A 21,457-nucleotide genomic window follows, 5' to 3' on the forward strand; every position below is an offset into this window, starting at 1 on the left:
GGGCAATTATCACAGTGTGATGAAAGAGCCTCCGCCAGGATGTATTGCACCGCTAATTACTGTCCTTTTTCTACAGGCTTCTAATGTGAGGAAAAACACGCGGTGACAAGTGTGGAAAAGAGCAAGCACTAAATTACTGTCAGAAAAATAAACGGCGGAGCGCGGCGCGGGGCGGTGATTTACGGGGACAATTAGTCACCGCCCCACGGAGCCGCTGGGGCCGCCGCAGCATCCCCTGGGGCCGGCCCGGCTCCGGCTCCCGGCCTGGGCATCACCCAGCACCGGCACCCAGGGCTGAGGCTCAGCCTTTGGCCCGCTCCAAAAACAGGGGTGCGGGAGGAGAGAGGAGCCACCCCAAAAGTCACAGCCTGTGTTTGCAGAGAAGGTGGCGGTGCCGCCGGTCTTCCTACTCGTTGTGGTGAGTGGCTGGTGCCCAGGTGTGGGGTGATTAAAGAAGGGATAAGGTACATGAAGAATACTCTTGGAGAACGAAGGCTGGAAAGTCGCTGGACTGGGTGGGAGGGTGGAGGTGGCTCCAGAGTTGCTGCAGATCTTCTGGAGGTGCTGTGGGCCATTACACCTCCCAGTCTCGGAGGAGAGCCAGCTTTGCTGGGGGTGGACATTCTAGACGTATCTATGCTGTTGTTTCACCAGGGTGGAGTCCAGGAGGGATGTTTTAATTTGAAGCTAGCGGCAAAGAAATGATGGGCAGTTCAAGCTCTGGCCCAGCCTGGGACCATGACAGTGATCCCCCAGCCAGCATGTTGAGGGGGTTTTGTAACTTTTTTCCCCATCTGTTGTTGTTGACCTAGCAGTCCTTACTTAGGTGGTGGCTGTATGTCAGTTTTCATTTTCCAAGACCTTTATTGGCCACCTAGGCCTTACGTCCATCCCCTGGGCAGGGGACAGCATTATCTGCCTTTAGATGCATGCTGCCATTAGACCTGCCAGCCTGGTGTCTGGCTCCTCCAAATAGCTGGCACTCGGATAATGGGAGACAGCCTGAGCTCACTGCAACAGCTGGTGCCAGCCAGCCCTTCAAGGACTGGTGCCAGCAGCAGGAGGAGTGTGCCAGGGCCTGCTCATCAAACAGACCAGCAGCCAACCCATGGCTGCCTCTGTGGGACAAGGGGAAAGCAGCAGAGCAAGTCCCTCTTGACATGGCACCTCTTGGGAAAGACAGGCGGGTGTCTTTTGGAAGAGGATGCAAGCTGGAGGATGAAGAGCTGGCTCTTACAGGTAGGTAGGTCCTGGTGGTTTCAGTAAGTGGCCTTCCCTCCCTGCTCCGCTTTCCCAGCTGGTGGGTGAGATGGGATACCTGCCTTTGGGAAGCACTCAAGACTTGCCAATTATCACACAGGCAAAGGTTATTTTGGGGTCTGCCCTTAGCTGCTTCTTCACTTTCTAGAAGTGTTTTTTTTGTAGGGACATGGGTGTGTGTGCTCATGAGGTGCTTCTGGTGCTCCCTTTCCTCTCAAGGCACAGTCTCACTCTAACCACAGGTTGTTAGGCAGCCTCCTAATAAGTGATGTGACCAGCACATCTCTCATGTAATTTTCTTCCTCCCACTGGAAAAATAGTTTGTGTTCTTCAAATAAATAATAAACATCTTTAATTCTTGTCTACGGTGTGATTGTTTTCATTACTGACAGTGAGGACAGAATTCTTTGAGTAGGAATTGGAGAGAGGGACCAAGAACCATCAATCCCATGGGAATTTCTTTCATATATTTCAGACTAGTTCCTAAGAAAGTGTTTAGCACAGTTTTCTGCAAAGATGTGCTTGAAACAGGTGTGAGATATTTCTGCAGCTCAGAATGAAAATGTTTTCCCAGCATCACTGGTGCAGCCTGGACTGTGGCTGCTCTAAAGGCACAGACAACATTCATGGATCTGACTGCATTTGATGGGCAGTCAGCAGGGACTGTGGAGGAAAGGTTTGGTATGAACACAAATCAAAATAAAGATGCAAGTGGGGATCCTACTTGAAAGTCCATACAAACACCTCAAAAGTAATTTTTATTTTTCCCACAGCCAGTGGGTATTTCTGGGGTACATATACTTGGCAGAGGCTGGGCTTTAGCCTCGTGCCTTATCCAAGCAGTGAGCATCTAAGACTCTGAGGGAATGTGTAGAGGATCTGGGGCTAGAGCATTCCTCCAGTGTTGTCTCTGGCACTGTCTAATGTAACTCATCTGAGGTTTTTGGTGATATTGAGTCTCCTATTCTCTCCTGCTTTTGCCTTCCTACCTACCAGCTCTTGGATAACTTGCTGCCCCCCCTTGCCACCTTCAATATCCATGCTGCTGGAGTTTTAACCCTGGACCTCCTGCTCTCCAGGTAAGTGCTGATCTGTGGGTGAAGAACTGGATGTCTATGTTTTCAGGTCCAATGCTGCCTGCTCAGAGGATGGCAGCTGGATTGATATCCCCAGGGATCAAGCCTAAGAGATCATTTATGTCCTTTTGGGGCTACCAGGGATGCAGAAGGGAAGGGAATCCCGTCAAGGCCATCAAGGGATGGGCTCTGTTGGGACGTAACACTAAAGAAGAGTTTTAGATTGATAAAGTGAACATATGTGTTGTGTTTGGCATCAGTTTGGAGGATGTGGCTCACCCTTTGCCACTGTCCCTCTTTGGTGGATCAGAGGCCCTATAGCTGCTTTGCTCCTGTGGGATGTGGTGTGCTGGGAGGTCCCACGTGAGGATCTCATAGCAAGGGCAGGGGTTTTGGCCCTTTAGAAACCACAGTGGCTAATTTTTTCCAGGGAAGGTTTTGGAAGAGCAACAATACAAAAATGATATGAAGCAGGTGAATATCACATTTATTTTATACAGTTTATGTCCATACAAATAATCCCTATTTGGCAGAGGCAGCCAGAAGCCATCACAAGTGCTTTTATTGCACAATTTGCATGTTTGCCATGTGAACACACTACAAAACTGCTGTCTGTTAGAGCCTTGGTTTTGAGATGAATATTCAATTTTTTGTAATGCAGACATAAGAAATGGTATACCCATGTTTGTAATTAAATAGTCATTATTGCTGCTCAAATCAGTTGTCACACCCTACATAATAATTGCTCCAAATTTTTCCCCATTTTTATTTTATATTAAGTAATAAGTGAACAGTAAGGTTCTACATAGTATTCAATGAATCTGGTATTCTGGATGATTTTGGAAAATAATTTTGTTTACTGTCTGCTTTTATTTGCTGGATTGCTGGTTGGTCAGTTAAGCCTCCTCTCCTTGGGGCAGTGCCAGGGCTGTTGTACTGGTGATATTTAGCAAGTCCAGTGGGATGTTGCTGGGGAACACACAGAAAGGTAAGGTCAAGCCTTCTCAACCTTGACAGCAAGTAGTTTCTCTTTGGGGAAAGCAGTTCTTAATGCAGAGGCTGCAGCTTTGCTTTATTTCTCTTGATTCTATTATTCAGACAGCTTTTCTACCTGGCAAACTCCTCCAAAGCTGAAGAAATAGCCAACAACCAAACAGTTAAGAGAAATATCAAAATAAAATATTTCTGGTAGATTTCATAAAGTATGAGTTATAGCAGAAAAAATTATTTTGGATTAAATATATTGTACTCAATTCTTCAATCCAGTAATATATTTTTATTTATCTGAAAAGATTTAAGATGGCCCCAACTGCTTGGATGGCATGTAGGAAGCATTTCAGTTTGACAGAAGCTTGAATTGATTACTTTTCTGAGGGAGGGAAAAAAAAGGAGTTTTATTTAAATCAACTTTAAAGCTTTATATTAAAGGGCGAATATTGGTAGCTGGAGAATTCGTTCTGCCTTCCCCTCATATTGCAGCTGGACAGCAATAGCTAGCCTTCACTTATTTATTTATTTCCTGCACAGAGGGGAGGAAAATATAGGTCCATGAATCAATCTAGATAATGGGGAAGGCTGAATGTAATAAATAATACAGTAACAACCCTAAACTAATGAGCTGTTGCTAAGGTACATTTCACAGGCTCATCCTCTATATAAAAAGTCACTAATAATCCCTTGGTGTAATCAGATGATAAAGCTTTGCCATAAGGCAACACCTGTGCAATTAAAGCCGTGGATTCTTTTGCACGTTTCATTAATTTCAGGATTTTGTAAAGGCACAATGACTACACTAATAATCTAGTCTACTTGACTCCATGTCTACTGGAAACAGGGTGTCTAATTAGGTAAAGGTAATTAATTAGAGATAAATGGAGCTAATCAGACTCGGTTAACACTAATTCTCTGAATTAAGACATTTTGGGACACCTACTATTCCACTGGCTTTGATGTTTCCCAACAAACACGGGCTTGGAAAGGAGTCAGAAACAGTTTATTCTGTGGGAGACTGTCGGCCCAGTGCTGCAGTCTTGGGGCTCTGAGCTCTGCTCATTCCTGTGCCTTTGCTGGGAGAGGCATCCCCTCCTACTGTGGGGTCTTGGGGCCTTGGTTTGACACCCCTGGGAGCCATTTATTGTATTTTTACTGGCTTCTACCAGGATTTTGCTGATTGTGGTATTTTCCCCACAGCTTCTTCCCTTGATGTGGGAATATTTTTAAAATCCAGGGTGTGCTGGCGTTTAGAAGGGCCACCATATCCTCTGCTGTGGACACCATTCAAAATGCAGAATACTGTGCCTTATTTCAAGGAAGAAAGCAGGATAAAAGAATAAAAAACACAGCAGATTTAGAAGAAATCTGTATTATCTAGTGAAAGGATCAGGATTTCACTGGTGGTCTGTGTATTTGTAACTCTTTGAGGTCGTGAGCCTGCTCTGGTGTGATACCAGGCACTGTTCATCCTGCTTAGGTAATCAACTACAATTGCATTCAGGTGCCAGCATCTTCAAAACTAGCAGGACTGTAGGGCAGGGGAGAATAAATGTGAGTGGAACAGGAAACCAGCAAGAAATCTAGTTGCTTCGCTGTTGTGGAGTTCCTATGTGCTGCTAGTGCTAGATCTGTGTTAGGAGAGTCCTGTTTTGCCTCTTTTTCTGCAGGTAAATGTTACCTTCCTTGCATGAATTAGAGTGCAGTACTGGTGGAAAGATGCTGTGGCTGGTAGATGCCCACACAGAATTGAGAGTGTTACCACCTCCAGCTTTGTTAGTGTTTGGGGATGGGGCCGTGCTGGGCATGTGGAGCAAGTGCATTTTAGAAGGCATTGCCTCTTGTCTCTGCATGGTGTTAAGCTACAAAGATGATTTCCCCTCCCCTGTGGATGGTCTGCTCATTTCAGCTGCAAAGCACAGTTGATGGAGAGTTCTTCATCTATTGCTTGAGTGCTGGGAGGGGTGGGAAGCACTCTCTCTGCCAGCATCTAAAGAAGACCAGATGCTTTTTTAAACTTGTATTTCTAAAATACCTCAGCTGATGTTGCACAGTGTGGTACATAACTAACAAGAGTGAGCGAGGAATGAGTGCTTGTAGGGTGAGCTATAGCCTGAGGTAAGTCTCCACAAGCTGAGCTACACTGCCCTCAACAGAGGAGATGAAATAGAAATGTCTGAATACTTCTATTACGAGATACTTTTTGGATTGACCTTTCAATAACTTGTTAAACTACAGAAAACATTTCTGTTTTCTAGATGCGAAAGCCCTGCTGGGTCACACAGTCCACAAATGCCCCTCTGGATATTTTTAATAGCAGCTTGGTGACTTTGTGTTTTCAGGAGCTGCTGGGGCTTGGGCCCCACTGTTCAAAATAACTTGCATTTCCAAGGATGGACAAAGCCTGGTTAACAGTTTCAGAGTAGTGGCTACAAGAGAATTGTTGCAATTGCAGCATCCAGGCAGGAGAAATGATTTGGGGTGTGTGTCCCCTGTACTCCAGGGAGGCAAGGGGCTGCTGTCTCCTGCCTTGGCTGCACCCTGTTAGCATGGAGGTGGGCCAGAGCCCAGAGAGAGGACAGACTCCAAGCTTTTGGAGGAGGCTGTGGAGCCCCATTTTCCCAATTTACTGACAGCAATTTAACCCCTCTTGTGTCACTGAGGTCACCAGTCAGTCTTCAGTCACATTTGTATTTTTTTTGTATCATAAGAAGCTCAGGGGTTCCAGAACAGCAGGTTTCAATCTAGTTGCTGATACTGTCATCTGATACTCTTGTTCTTTGGAATACAACCTTGTCCCTTGCCCTGTCTTCAATGCTTTGAGGAGGTCCAGTTCAACACACTGTGCAGGGAAGGGAGATGTCCAGAGGGGTTACACAGCTGCTGGTGCCCTGTTTGGGCTGACCACTCTGCACCTGCAGTGCTGAGTGCTTCTCTAGTGGGAAGGTGAGCTGAGTGTCTTGAGTACCTGGAAGCTCTGAACGTCCCAGAGTTTGTTCTGCTTCTTGAATGACAGAGGTAAGATTTACTGTCCTCCAGTCTGACACTCCTTGTCTTCTGCAGGCATGGATCAGCTACTGCTGGTCTTAGATACCATTGCAGAGTAGCTGGATGTGCACAGACCTGCTCAGGCGAGTACTAGGTAAAGGATGGGATTCAGCTCACCTCACTGTGCACAACTGCATACAATCTTCCTTTCCAGACTCCCCTCATTGGAAAGAAATGGGCAGGTGCATGGTTACTCTGACCTATTTGGGGTTTCTCACTGAAGTCATGGCTGTTTCACCGGTGTCTGCTCTCAAAAACTCCCTGGGTGGCTTCAGTGTGTGGTCTGCAAGACTGTCTGGGCTCTGTGCTCGGTATGGTGTGGGCTTGAGCAGGTTGGCTGGGGAATGGTGCTCTACTGGGAGTGTGAGGGGTGTGGGAAGCAAAAAAGTAAAAATGAAAAAGGCTGCTCTTTTTTGAATTCAGACATCTTTGCTATGTGCTTTCAGTTTGCAGCCCTTTGCTTCATTTCTCTTTGGTTTTGTAAGAACAAGTGTATGTAGTAGAGAAAGCAGGAACACATGGCAGGAGGAATAGGATGAGAGATGTTGAGCCCGTGGAGAGGAGCCAGTGCTGAGGAGGAGCTGGAGGCTGGCGCTGGAGCAGAGCCCCAGGTGCCATGGCAGAGGGAAGGGCTCTGGATCCTCCTGGCCAGCACAGGCAGCAGTGGGGCTGTGCCCAGCCCACGGGCCCTGCCAGCCCCGCCGGTGCCACCGCAGGTGCCGCAGGGCACGGTGGCACCGAGCCCTCCCCAGCTCCTGCCACGGCTCCCTGGCTCTCAGAGCTGGGATATGGCCTCACCCTCGGTGCCTGGTATCTGTGCTGCAGTGGATTGGTAGGTGAGAAAGGGGGTTTTAAAATGTTCCTATATTCAAACAAAATGTTTTGTTAATTTCAAGTGTTAAATAAATACCTTAATTGGCTAAATGATAATAGTGGGAAAAATCCTTAGTAATAAACTCAGCTCTTTCCTCCTTCATTTTTCATAAGAACCTTCCCACTTGGCTTTTGCTGTTTACCAGAGCTGCATCAAAGCAGTTTCTCTCCATGGCTCTGGGCTACAGAGAAGTCCATAATCCAGTGTCTTGTCAGCCACTGGAGTTCTCAAACTATCCTCTGTATTTGTGCCAGGAATGGAACCTCTGTTCTTAAAAGCAGCAGTGAGTTCCCTGCTCTCCCATGGTACACAGAACCTTCCTGAGCACCTGCTGATCAGCAGTGCTGCCTGTTCACACACAAACACTGGCTGTAAATGTCAGATTTTTCAAGCAAATATTGTGCTAAATCTAAAGGATGTGTTGTGTTTTTTGTTGAATAATAGAGAACTGTGTAGAGTAAGTTTTGTGTAGAATGCCTTATTTCATTAGGACCCGTTACCTCCCTATAAAGCAAGTCAAAGCATTTTTCAGAGTGTGGTTTAGCTGCACCACAGTCACAAAATGCTTAATACTTTAAGGATGGAGTTCTAAAATTTAATAGTATATTTAATTATTACTCTTGAATATAATTAACTAGGGATGCACTTCAAACTGTGTCTTCCTTACTACTGAAATGTGTTTTTATGTCTCGCTCTGGGGGAAAAAGAAGTCTGTCAGACCATGGGTCTCTCCCTTGATGCACATTATTAGATTTTTTTTAGAGACAACCAAGCCATTTTGCTGTTACTGGTCTTGTTCAAGTAGAGGGTGTTTATCCATGCAGTCCTCTGGGGAAGGGTGTCAGGGAGGGATCTCCAGCCAGCAGCTGACATGGGTACAGCATGCTCATTTGACTCTCCTCCAGTGTTGAGCTTGCATGGTTGTTGCTTCTGAAGCAACGCTCCTTGGGCAGCCTGTCCTGACTCCAGGTAATGCCTTTGAGTCTGGTACTCACCTGGGCTGAGACCATCTTCAATGATCCCATCAGAGGAAAAGGGAATCTGGGCTGGAGGACATGGCAAGGTTCTTGCCAGGAGTTTCACAGTGTCTGCCATTGTCTCCTTAAAGTTTGGCCTTAAAGTCCACAAACAGTGCTTTCTGCTTAACTGCACAGGCTTTTATTTTCATGTAAAGCTAGGCAGGCTGAAGTGTTTGTGAGATAATGCTAAAGAAAAGACCTATTTAAGGGTTTCATATTTCCATGCTGAACTTGCAGCCTTGTGTCAAAGACATCACACCTCCTGTTCTGAAATACCCAAAGTGAACAGATTGATCTCCCAAACTTGTGTGTGGCTTTCTGCTGAAGCCACACTGCTACAGCAGACTCACCCTGTGAGGAGGTGGACAGGATTCCCAGCTTCCCACCAGCTCTGTGCTTGGGGGTCCCTGCCCATGCCTGTTGCTCTGGTCATGCTGCATGTCCTTTCATAGAGCAGAATGACACAAATCTGCTTCATTTTAAGGGGGCTGAGGCTGGACTCCAGTTACAAAACGTCCAATGAAGCTCACTCTACTTTTGTTCAGTTTTTTGCTACTCTTTTGGATGATTCACTTCCCCTCTTTGTATTAACAACCACTGGCTTTCAGATTGAAGCAGCTATTTAATAAGTGCCTTTGTCAGCAAGCAGCCAGAAAACTCTTTTGGGGAGTATGTTGGGGACCACATCTGGCAAGGCCTTCCCTTCTCAGTAGCAACAGTCTCATGAAAACATGAAGGCTGGAGAATGAGCATAGACAGAGCCTGAAGGACCACCCATATCTTTGAATCACAAGATTTGTACCTCTCTGATCATGCACTACCTGGCACAGGGAAGGAGCAGGGAGAGCTTGTGTTTGGGGTGAGTGTGTACCATATACTGCAATGCTAATAAGGTTTGGAGGTGCCTGTTGCATGTGGTGGGAGTGCTTGTGGTATCAGCTGTGCAAATCCACATGGCTACGACTTATGTAAACCTCCAGATCCTTATGTCTATGGCTGCACCAAAGCAGACTCTCCCTGGTGTTGGTGGGGTTCCAGAAGGCACTGGTGGTGCTGTGCCTTTGCTTGCAGAGCCTGGCACTTCCTGAGCAGGCATTTGTGGCAGGACTGTGGGAAAGAGGTGCAGGAGGTGCTCTGTCTGCTCAGACTGGGTTCTGCATGCAGGCTGTACCATCTGAAGCACCAAGAGCTGCACAGGCAGACTGGTCCTTTAAATAATTTCTCCTATGGGACATCAGCAACTGAGGAAGTTCTCAAAGAATCTTAAGATTATGCATTTTCCTATCCAGTCTATTTTTTTTGCTTTAACAAGGTGTTTTCTGTGTGAAGGCTATTGGTGAGACTTAGGCCAGTTTTGGATGAGGTTCCTGTGTATGACCTGCTCTGTCCTTAAGCATTGCTCTGAGCCTCAGTACCAGCCCAAAGTCTGTGCTGGGTGCATGCTTTTTCAGTACCGATGTGATGCTGCCTGGCTGTTCTACATCACATCCCAGCTCTGTGGGCTGTTGGGTGCTGGCTTCACCACAAATCTTGCTGGCAAGACTTACAAAACACTGGGTTGCAAACCTTTTTTTTTCTTCATCCTCCTGCCAGGTCGAGGCCTCAGTGACCACGCTCTTCCTAACGTGGTCCGAATGTGGTTTGTGTTATTTGGGATGTGAGTGCCCTGTCAGCTGGTGCCCAAGGGCTCTGCAGGGATCCTCTCCCATCCTGTGCTGGTGCTGGGCTCTGCCAGCTCCAGTTCAGCTCAGCCCATCAGAGCATGACCTGGGGAGGGTGACATATGGCAGGAGAAAGGCAATTTAGGGCAGGCCTAGAAATCAGAGGCAGTGTTGTTACAAGCTGGGCCTTGGGTTCACTGGCACGACATGAAAGATAGTGTTAGTGCCTGCTGGAGCTCGGCCTCCTCTGGCTCTCCTGGCAGCTGCTGGCTCCCCACAGCACTTGTAATCCCTGCCACAGTGGCTGCAGAGGGGTTCAGGGCAAAGGATGTGAGTGGAATTAGCAAATTCTTCCATCCATAGCAAAATTCTTAATTACACTGGATAATGTTTTGGTCAGTTCCTGATTGTGAATTTCCTAGACCTTGTTTGTTTGCTGAAAAAGTTGAAATGAAACATTTTGGTGTTTCCTATTTAATGGTACTTAACAGCAGTCAAAAGATACACAGTCTGGAAATGCTTTATTTGCTCATTTCTAACAGAGAGCTTTCTGTCCTCTTCTTTTTTTCCACTGAGAAAATTATAAACTTTTTCCAAGGTTTTGTTTTTTTTTTTTTCCTGGTCATTGAGGAGTAAAGATCACCAGTTCTGATCTCTTGGTAGGATTTTTTTTAGATGATCTCTTTTGTGAATGACCACAGGTGATATGGTGGCTGGTGAGGGTGGAACAGCCACACCTGCTGGTTGGCCACTACAACCAGAAAAATCTAAAGTGGCTGGATGGGACAATGTGGAAACTGAGTAACCTCTTGAGGGCCTTTGCTGGAAGCTGTGGCACTTGTGGTCTGGGTGCAATTTCCCTCATCTTTCTTCAAATTCCATTTTTCAAGAAATCAAAAAAAAGACTCACATTATGGGAGAGATTCTCTCAATACACATACTTTGTGAGTTGAAAAATTGGAAGGTTAAGTTTAAAGGTTTATTATAGTGCTCAAAATAATGCCTGAGATGTTCACCCAGACATTATCTTAGAATAAGTCATACAGCATTATAAAGTTTAAAGAAATATGTCTAAGTGTATGTCAGTGATATGATAGTGAAAGATTTGGCTCCTTGTCCCTTCATTAAGAACAAATTCACCCCAAGGGTGTAGTCTGATCTTGGCAAATAGTGTTATAATAGCAAAGGAATATCACCCGCTGGATAGCAGACAGTGATGATTAAATTTAAGTGTGTATTGTCCACATAAAGTAAACAACATGCCTTTTTTTTCCTCCTTTTTGTGAACATTCATCACTGGTGCTGAAGCTGGAAGACGTGGGCTTGCTAATTATTGTGTTTTTAACTGATAATATACTGTAAATTTTGTATAATACAACGGTGACCTTATAGACAATGCAAGACATGACAGCAGGCCCATAATTATAGTATGCTGAAGAAATGCTTGTTATTATCTACTATTTTTAGGACCAGTGTGCAGAGCCTCTTAATTTACATAAGCTTTAGACATTCACACATTTTCTGTCTTTGCTTATGGATGATAAATTTTGTTCAAATGAAAGATGAAGACGTTGTGTTAGGTGAGAGGTTAGCCAGCTGGGAACTTGATTACTGTGAACAACAAAAGCATCAGTAGAAACTGAAAAAGGAGTATTTATTTGAGAAAGAATTGTTTAACCCAAGATTCACAACATGAAAACTGCAACACTCGAATGGAGTCTTAGTAACTTGTAATTTAAGAACTGGTTAAATGATAATGGGGGGAGAAAAGAAGACAGGGAAAAATCCTATAATCTATTTATCACAAGGAAAGTGAATATTGCAGTGCGTTCTTATAAGGAACGAATGTTTTGTGCTTGTTGGGGTTTCCCTGTTGAGTGCTGAGTACACAAAATATTTCCAGGAGGTTCTGTGGGTCACCTGCTCACTGGTCTGCCTGCCCAGCTCCTTGCCAAGCCCCTTGTCTTGGCTGTGTTGAAGGCACCAGCTCTGAAGAGCTGGTGGGGTGTCTTGGTTTGGGGGTGCCGAGGTGTGGAGCAGAGGCTGTGCACCTCCAGGGTGGCTCACCATGGCCCAGCAGAGGTACATCTGTAGGTGATGGAAACTGCCCGCTCCTCCTGGGGGCCTCAGCCTTTCCCAGCCCACTGTGACTGGTTGTTTTTGCCTCAGCACCCCACTGGTGGCCCCCAGCAGAGCCTGGCTTTGTGCAGCACCGTGCTGGCCACCGGCAGTGCCACCAGCAGTGCCACCAGCAGTGCCACCAGCCTTCCACTGTGCTGTGTGTGCTGTGCTGGCAGCTCTGGCACTGCCACGGGCGTGCTGGGTGGTACTCAGGCAAGCTAGAGGAGGTGCCAAAGCAGTGAACCCTGCTTTGGCTCTCTAAGGAGCTCTTTGTGATATCAGGAAATTTGCCCTCATCTCCCTCCATGAACTCTGCTGGCCACAGCCTGCATATTCCCAGGTTGGAGCAATGTTACAGACTCTCCTCTCCCGTCAGGGCTATGCCTGAGCGTCGTGAACCAGGCAGACAGCTGGAGGTGCACAGAAGAGCTGGCAGTGGTTTGGTTCTTGCTGCACCGTGGCTGAGCAGAGCACTTTGGTTTGTGGTTTTGATCCAGTGACGCTGGTACCGTGCTGGTGCAGAGGTGTGACGCTGCTCAGCTTCCTTCTGCTTTCTGCAACAAGGCTGTTCCCTGCAGTAAAAACCAGAGAAAGCAAATAGACACATGGCTGAGACAGACAGATGAAAGCCTTGTTTGTACTCATTACACTAGAGGATATTTTGAGATCAGATCCTCCATCTGAAAATAGGACCTTTTGTAATGCTGCCAAACAAGGTCAGGGATGTCTGCACTTCTCTGCCTCTCATGCAAGTTCGAGCTGCCTGGAAGCACCTTCCACCACTACCACCGACTTTCTAAGCTGAAGAGGAAAAAAGGACTTGTTTCATCAGGGATTGATCTTCTGTTTTTGTGCTTTATTTGCCTGATGTGAGTGATTGTGTGGGGAAAGTCATTAGTCAAAGAAGCCAAACAAGTTGCCACCATACAGAACTGTCATATAACACTCAATCTGTTTACTTTCCTTTTTTCACCTTATTTAGGTGGACAGAATTACAACCCTGAGGACTGCAGTGCCTGCGGGAAACCACAGTCAATGCAGATCTTCTTACGAACTGGGAATTTTTAAGATGCAGCTGGTTGAAGGCACTGGGCCCACTTACAGAGTTTTGCCTCCCAGCTGATGGATGTGCATGTGACAGCTGATGTGTACACACTTGCAGTGGCACAGGTGCCTCTGCAGAAGTTCTGCCCTGTGCATTTCCTCATGTGCTGGCTCTCCTTGGGGTCTTGGCACTTCAGCAGAGCAAGTAGGAGCATACAGCACTTGTCCTCAGTTTGCATCTGTCCTCCCAGCAATCCTAGTCCTTTGGGACCTGCACTACCTGCAGGCAAGACACTTCCTTTCCAATAGCCCAAACCGGTTATCTTGTGGTTCTCTCTTTTTTGACCTCAGAACAAAAGAGTATATGTATATAACCTTTGGCTAATACCAGGAAGCCTTTCACAAAGTAGCCCAGATGTGTTAGGATTTAGTTTGGTGGGTTTTGCCCAGGAAGAGAGCTGTGAGCTGCCAGGGCAGTGTTGAGCATCTGATGCAGTATGTGAGCTAAGCTGCCAGGCTGGAGCACAAACATGGGGCTCAGGTACAGAAGTGTGTACAAAATAGCTACGGCTCCAGCCTTCTGTTAAGCAGACCTTTTGTAGTAGCACAGAGGGGCTAGTAACAGGGTGGGAAAGATGACAATATGTTTGATACAAACTTTAATTGCTAAAGGCCTTTCCCAAAGGCCGATAATGGCAAAAGGTGTAAATGGAGGAAGGCTGTAGCTGCCTGGCTCGCAGATGGGCTGTGAGGAAACTGTGAATGGCCAAATGATAACAGACTACCCAGTCATTCCAACATCAGCTCATTAGCAGTCTGTCAGATATTTTAATTTGTGTACTTGTGGGCTAAGCAGATATTAAGGGATTGCCTCAGCTCCCAGGCATCCCTTTAGCTCAGAAGGAAACAGTGAATGAATAAACCTGGCTATATGAACTGATGTTTTTCACCCTTGGCTTTTGGGGGTCACTTTGAGATCCAGCCAAGGTTGTGTGACCTGTGCAGCTCCAGCCTGGCAGTGGGAAAGCAGAGAAGTCTGGCGTGTTGCTGCTGTTGCCCTCAGTCCTGCTTTCTTGGGGTACTGCATCAGGGAGACTGTGCCAGCTCACAGGTCCCCCAAGCATCAAAAGGTCAGTTCTCCAAATGTAATAAATTAGTTAAGCAGTGGTCCTGAGAAAGTGGTGGACAGCTTGAGTTTGTTTCAAACAATTCAGTAATTTCTTAAGACACTTCTTTGACTGAAAGAGGCAACCAACCATACACAATGGAATTTTTTACCTCCTAAATCTCTCACGAAAGATTCACCAGACCCTCATCAGTCATTTTACTGAAACAACTGGTAACTAGCTTTCAGATGAGGGTGCTAGTGCTAGGTGTTCCCAGTTAATTGACTTCTGTAAAGGTAGTCCCTCCAAACTCCAGCTTTCCAAGTTTCTCCTGGCTCAGGAGACCACCCTTTCCTGAGGAGGGCAGGCTGGTCCGAGGGTGAAGCGTGCTTCCCAGAAGGCTGCCATGCTGTGCATCCCAACAGCCCAGCCTGCCTTTGCCAGGGCAAGGAGCTGAGCTGGGAGTTTGGGCAGTCAGCAGTGGCTGTGCCTCGGCTGGGAGATTTATGGGTGCTGCTCTGTCAGTAATGCGTGGCCACACATTGAGCAGGAACAGGCAGGCATTAAATGTCTGGAAGATATTTTAATTATGCTTAGTTTTGTAATATTATCTCTGAAGCTGACGAGAATTAAGTCGTACCTCCATAATAAGAATGAGTATGACAGGGGTAATGTAGTCAAGTGCCAAAATGTAGTGTCCTCGTGGGGCAGAAGGAGTTACTGACAGAGCCCTTCAATCACACAGAGATCCTCCTGTGCAGCCTAGCTGGCCTCTCGGGCACCTCACATCTCAACGTTAGCAGGAAAATGCCTTTATTTCTTTAGCTTAGGCATGTCAGGGATGGCTGTGAACTAAGAGCCACTAAAAATGCTGGGATTTGTCTGTCAGACCACAATTTCGTGATGGTATTTCTGTTAATCCAATTTAGTTTTACGTATTGGCATGAAGCATTATAATTGATTGCACTGAATTACATTGGAATCTCTCAGCTGCTTGATCAAGAAATGATATCAACTCCAAGCAGGCCTGACTATATGTTGGCATTGAAAATGTTACAGGCACATAGCCATGTTCTGATTCATTCCTAATGAGATTTTGAAGTTCACACTATAAAATGTTCTGTCAATTAAGTCAGAAATTCATAGCAACATATTTACTTCAGTTAACAGTGTGTCCTTTCAGTGCAGGGATCCCAGCTGTTACGATGGTGTTTTCTAGTTCCACAGCCTCATCAAAGCTCATTCAAATATTTTCATTGTAATCCATGTTTGTCTGTATTTTTGACTGCAAAGAACAGCTCTGTGGAATATACTCAGTGAGAAGGAAGCAGCCTGAAAGATACTTGCAATACAAAGAGCTGCTGTTCCATAGCACCCTGTGGCTGGAATCAAACAGGGCAGAAAAAAATCTACTTTACCAATTGCAGGTTTTCTTGGTACAGGTTTCTGCTTCCCATCGAGGCTGACTCCCAGAATAACAGTGGTGCTGTGGGAGCACCGCTGTGCTCTGCACCTCGGAGGGGCTGCTGGGGCGACTGGTCGTGCTTGTCACCCATTAACAGAGATGGACATGCAAACGAGGGACACTACTGCTTTTCTTCTTGAGATAGCACAAGTCAGGCAGGTAGAAAGCTGTTGGCAGTTCCTGCATTGGCTGTAAGGCAGAAAGCAGCTCTCACTCCACTTCAGAGCACAGAGCTTCGTGTTCTGCTTTAATTCAGTAAGTCCCAGTTTATTTAGTTGAGTTTTTTGATTTAGGAATCAATAGTAGCCGAAGTGACTTGGTATTTTTAAATGTGAATCCCTTTTCTTCTCACCTTTCAGGTGTTTGAAGCTCTGATGACTGCTCTGTGGCAGGAGACAGCTCCAATCCAACTTCCCTTCTCTACAAGCCTGTTAGCCAAGGGGCCTGCAAGAGGATGTTTTACAACTTCTGGAAAGTTCTGAAGTCAGATTGCCGAGTGGGGGCTTAAGGGTGACTGTAGGCATGCCTGCCTCTCACGAGCAGGGATGGAAAGACTGCAGGCTTGAGAATGAAAGGTGGATGGTGCCTGCTTTGGAGACATTTCTGTCACTTGTCCATGCCAGTACTCTGCCTCACTACAGAGAAGAACATCTTAATGTCATGGTGGAAAATGCCACAAACTTGATGGTGAGCTCCAGAGACTTTGGGACCCTGCAGTGCTACCTGTGTGCCAAGTTTCCCTTCTAAATGTCCCTTGTTCTTGGAGTCCTGTGGTTTTAGGAAGCAGAGCAGGAGCCACCCTCCAGTGTCAGCACTGCCCATGCAGCAGGCATGGCCAGCCATGTGCAGGGGAGGTGGCTTTGGTACAGAGGTTGTGGTGAGGGTAAATTATGTACTATTAACACACAAATGCTTTCCCTAGCCTTGCTAGGGACTTAATCCCAAGTGCGGTTGTGTTGACAGCTTCCTCTGACTCAAGATCGGAGGCTAAAGAAAGAAGACATGTGTCAGGTGGGTTTTTTCTTCTTTCTTTGCAGGTTCTGACTGTGAATATAGGACCAGTTTTAAAACAACTGCTGAGTTTGATGGGGAATTCCATGTGTTTTGAACTTTGTGAGAGAATAACTATTTTGGTAGATACGTCATCATGTTAAAGCTGGGAAACTGCAGTGAACCTGAACGATCCTTAAAGCTGCTTGGTCCAGCACTTGTGTATTGATTATTTCTTTGCTTATTTCAGGAAAATGGAGGATCTTGTGCTGCACCATATATAACAGACCCTGGGAACCTGCTAGGTAGAGCTGATTGCTTGTGAAAGGTTTTAATCCCCTCACACTGTTTCAGGCTATACTGTTCACCTAGGATCCTTTATCCAGTTAAAAAGTTGCTCAGCATCTGAAATGCCAGGTTCTGGTGTTTCTTAGTGGGCTTCATGTACTGGCCAGATTCCACTCAAATGCACCTCAGCCACCTGTGCAGGCAGTGATGCTTCCCAGGAACAGCAGTTCCTTGCTGCCAACAGCAGGAACACCCAGGGCAGCATTTGGGTATGGGAGCACATCCCTTACAGCAGCAGGTTACAAATGTCACTTGTAAGGGTTTCTTTCATGCACTTTGAGTCTTTCCAGGCAGCTGTGGTGGAACCTTCCTTCTCAACCCTGTGTGTGTGGCACAACACCAAACAGCCCTTGTAACACTCATGTTGTCACAACACAGTGTAGCACTTGAGATACAAATGCCCTTTTATTTTCACTAAAGCGCTGCAAGCAGCGCTGACAGCAAAGCAGCAATATGTGCTGTCTATGCATGGATAAATATTGCTGGCTTGAAATTCCTTTGCACATTGGGCATGGATTGTGTTTTACCACATCACACGATACAATGACAACAAAGGAGCTCCTTCCCCTTATCATAAGGTAAACAACTAACAAGCAAAGGTAGTTTGGCTGTCACTGTGATGATCAGCACCTCCATACAGGAGCACCAAGACTAAGTATTACTTTCATTTCACAAACAGAGATAATGGCAAAGCCACTTCTTTTCTAGCTATCAAAAGCTTATAAAGAGATTGTTTCATCTGAAGCTTTGTGTAGGCACATTGTACAGATATTTCACCAGAAAACATTAGAACCGTGGCATTGCTGCTTTTCTTCACCACTGCACAGGAATTACCAATGTAGCCACCAGTCATTGTCAAGGTGTTTTCATCCTGCATTTCCTTTTATAGTTTTGCTTTTTTTTATTCTGATATTGCCTTTCTTCTATCCACTCCCCACTGTGACTGAAGGGCAAAGCTTAGTCTAACAAGAGCTAAATAACGCACAAATATGTATAGGTAATGTTACAGCTTTGAAGTCCAAACTAGGAAGAATGAAGGCTCCTGCAGGTTTGATGCTCAATTGGAGGTTATCTGGAGTTGACGAGTTACAAACACACAAAATTATGTCTTTTAAGGAGTAGCATCATCTTAACTGCTGACCTACTTGCCCAATAGAAAGTGACACAGGAATAGCATGTTTTCTCTTTCTCGTCTGCTGTAAGTGAAGCTGGATGCCTGACCCTTTGTGATCAGTGGTTTGCAGAAGTTTGAGGTACCTCACTTCACAAGTTCCCCAAGGAGATGGATGATTGGAGTTTAGGTGAGTGCTTCAGCCAACATAATTCCTTGCCTATCTCAGGTTTTCCATGATAGGTCATTTTGCAGGTGTTGCTGGGCATGTCCACAGCTTCCACCACTCAGGGAGTTGGTGTGTCTGGGGCCTTGGTAGGCCCAGTGTGCTCCAGGTGCCCCTCCTCTGAGCCTTGCCACCAGCTTGTCACACTGCCTGTCTGTGCTATGGCCACTGCATGGCTCCTGGGTGGGATGGTAGGTCACCTGCTCTGGCGTGGGTACTTAGCATGGGCTAAGTAACTCCTAGCTTACACTTCAGAACTGGACTTCTCTGAGCTAGAAGGGACTCAGAAGGATCATCTATTCCATGATTATTGCCTTTTTTGTGAAATGGCATCAGAGGAAAACAATTTCACAGCACTAGCAGCAGGACTTTGGATGGGGGGACCACTGCTAGGGAAAAGCCCTACAGCTGGAGTAGCCCATGAGAAGCTCTCAGCTAAAATCTGGAAACAAAATCTGATACAGATCTCATAGGGATCAAAACTAAAATATACTGTTTAATATGAGGTGATCCAGACATCTGAATTAATCTGCTTCTAGTATAACAAGAAGATAGAAAGTCTCCTTTCTTGAAGGGAAAAAAGTTGAGCAAAAATCACATCAGATTGGTAGAAGAGAAAGTGGAGTCAGAACTGCTGTAGGATGAGGGAAAGCTAGAAGCTTGGTCAGGCTGCAAGAGAGTCAAAGAAGAGGGGAAAAATATCTGTTGTTGGAGAGATGCTGGTGGAGGTCTGCTGCTGTAGCTGACTCTTTTTCATGCATTTTTTTCTCCCCTGAGACAAGGGGCCAATATTCTACTGAGCCTTACAAGGCTTACTTCTCTTCTGTTTCTCCAGACTGGGTCTCTGAGGGTGATGCTTTGGACTGATCAACCCTCAGCAAGCAGCTGAGGACAAGTACACGCCACTGTGAAAGGAGGAATATATACATATACTTTAGGAAAGGAGTTTATGGCAAGGTGAGGAAACCTTAGCAAGTTCCCGGTGGTCCTGCTGCCCTGCCTGTCCTCCACATGACAGTCAGTGGCTGTCCCCGCTGTGGCCTGGAGCTGGGGAGCGCCCTGTGGCGCTGTCTGGGGAGCGGTCCATGACTCTGCTCTCCAGGGCCCGTGCTCAGAATGAGGCAGAATACAGCCGAAATAAACAAGTGCTATTTTTCACTGCATCGGCGGGCAGCTGGGGAACTGGCGCGATGGCAAGGGGGATCTGTGCGCAGGAATGTCTGAGCGTGCCGTGGGGGAGCGGACGGGCAAGGGGAGCGCTGCTCCCAGGGCTGCTGTGTGTGACCTGGCAGGGCCCCATCTCAATTATTTCCAGGCAGCGTCACGCTCCCTTCGCAGCCCACGGAGCCACCAGGCAGGCTGCCAGCTGAGGCAGCGTTTTGGCAGGTTTTTAAACGCTGACTGAGCGAGTGTGTGGCAGGCCATTTGTACCATATGGCACCCAAGAGCTAATCCGGGAGAGGGTGCTGGGCAGTGAGGGGGGCCAAAGCTGAAATGCCATTTAGAAGTGAAACATCAGCCCAAGTGGCACAAGGCCATAAAGCCAAACAATGAGAGAGACCAGGGGTGGGAAGGGAGCTGGAGAGCAGAGGGTGACTGTGCTCTTGAAGGCAGACAAATTTCTTTACCTCCCGCTGTCCATGTTCATGGAGTGCTTAGATATGCTGTTATGTTGAGTATAAGCATATATTATAAAGATTGAAATAGAGATCTCAGTATAGATGATGTATTTTGTATGCATTTGTTGCTTTGCTCTGGGAAACCTGATGAAGAAAAAGCAGAGCTGCACAGAAAAATACATTTCTGGCTCTGCCTTGGAATGGGGAACTGGTGCTGAAGGCTGCTGTTGCCATGATCTGCGTGTAGTGGAAGCTATTGATCTCAAAGGGGACCATCAACTGCCAGAATGGAAACCTTGAGCTTCAGCTGGTATTGACCATTTTGGCCTTGGGAAGTCAAGTAGATCTGGTCCATGGTCATCTTGCCTTTGAAAGGATGTTTTATCCTCCAAAGATCAATTGATATAATTTTCATTTACAGTCTTGTTATATTAAACAAATGACACTGTGTAATCGTTTTCTCTCTGCTCTTGGGCTCTAATGGATAGCACTTGTCACAGTTATTGATTTTTCCTCTCTTACAGAAATCTAGTACTTCAGGAATATTGAATCATGCTGTTATCCAGACAGGTGCCAGCCCTCTGAATGACAGAAAACAGGCTGTTGTCACCATAAATACTTGATAGGTGACAAAAAAAGTAGCAAGAGTGTCATTTATCCAATAAAATACTGTAAATAAGACATAGGCTTGGTAGTTCTTCCATGACTTAGCTTATAAAGAAGATAGGATGTGTTATGCTAGAATAGACTGATTTCTTGTGTGCTCCCTTCACTGTGGTGACTGTGACCAGATGCCCTGGTGGACGGTTCCAGTGAGCTGTTCCCCACAGTGAGCAGGTTATTCCCAGGTTTATGAGTTTCAGCTGAGCAGAGCAGGAATGCTTGTACTGACTTGGGTGTTGCTGATGTCAGAAACCTGGGGATACTTCACAGTGCTCCTTTCCTTCTTGGAATGTTACTACATTTTCGGATCACTGCTGTGTTGGATGGCTGCCTTGGATTAAAATGTCCAAAACAGCAAATGGTCACAGCAATTTTAAACTCCCCCAAGGTACATGTAATGAAATTTGTCTTCAAATGGGCATTATCTTGTCCTCACCATAATTAATTTGTGTTTTGGGTTGTTTTCTTTAATGTACAGGTGAAGGGTGGTAACTCTGCTTATCTGTCACATGCTACTGTTTGTGCTGATTCCTCTGCATGAGCGTGCAGAGACCCGTGGGGCTGGAGCAGGATGGTGCAGTGTGGTCCTGTCTCAAATAGCTTTCTGTGAAAATGAACACTGGCTTGATCTGAGTATGGAAAAATGCCTGGGATGCTTTACAAAGGCAAGAGGATAAAGTTTAGAAACAAGTAATGAACTGGTGATCTATAATTTAAATAATAGAAAAGGATGGCCAAAAGCAACAAAGAGTGTGTGCTTCTGCTTAGCTGTGTGTCTGTTTTTCACAGAAAAATGTGATGTGGACATAAAAGCAGAGAGCACCCAAAACTGACTT

General features: G+C 46.1%; 3 long non-coding RNA genes across 4 annotated transcripts in view; 2 read left to right on the forward strand and 1 right to left on the reverse strand.

Annotated features, from left to right (window-relative positions):
* LOC111932811 (uncharacterized) overlaps window positions 1-1,620 on the forward strand; it is an 8,171-nt gene extending 6,551 nt beyond the window's left edge. Inside the window, exon 4 of the long non-coding RNA XR_002866350.2 lies at window positions 77-1,620. This is a non-coding gene — a long non-coding RNA (uncharacterized LOC111932811). The remainder of the gene's footprint in view (window positions 1-76) is intronic.
* A 3,247-nt stretch (window positions 1,621-4,867) lies between these two features.
* LOC147651648 (uncharacterized) lies at window positions 4,868-19,003 on the forward strand. 2 transcript variants are annotated; one of them, XR_015290481.1, is made up of 5 exons: window positions 4,868-4,996; window positions 6,390-6,468; window positions 15,642-15,919; window positions 16,024-16,351; window positions 16,702-19,003. It is a non-coding gene; the product is annotated as an uncharacterized LOC147651648 (long non-coding RNA). The 2 variants fall into 2 exon arrangements; XR_015290480.1 differs by lacking the exons at window positions 4,868-4,996; window positions 6,390-6,468 and having other exon boundaries at window positions 12,618-15,919; window positions 16,702-17,410.
* LOC111932812 (uncharacterized) overlaps window positions 11,562-21,457 on the reverse strand; it is a 30,385-nt gene continuing 20,489 nt past the window's right edge. Inside the window, exon 3 of the long non-coding RNA XR_002866352.2 lies at window positions 11,562-12,621. This is a non-coding gene — a long non-coding RNA (uncharacterized LOC111932812). The remainder of the gene's footprint in view (window positions 12,622-21,457) is intronic.

Source organism: Cyanistes caeruleus, chromosome 9 (assembly GCF_971803275.1).
Source record: "Cyanistes caeruleus chromosome 9, bCyaCae1.hap1.1, whole genome shotgun sequence".
NCBI classification, from domain to species: Eukaryota; Metazoa; Chordata; class Aves; order Passeriformes; family Paridae; genus Cyanistes; species Cyanistes caeruleus.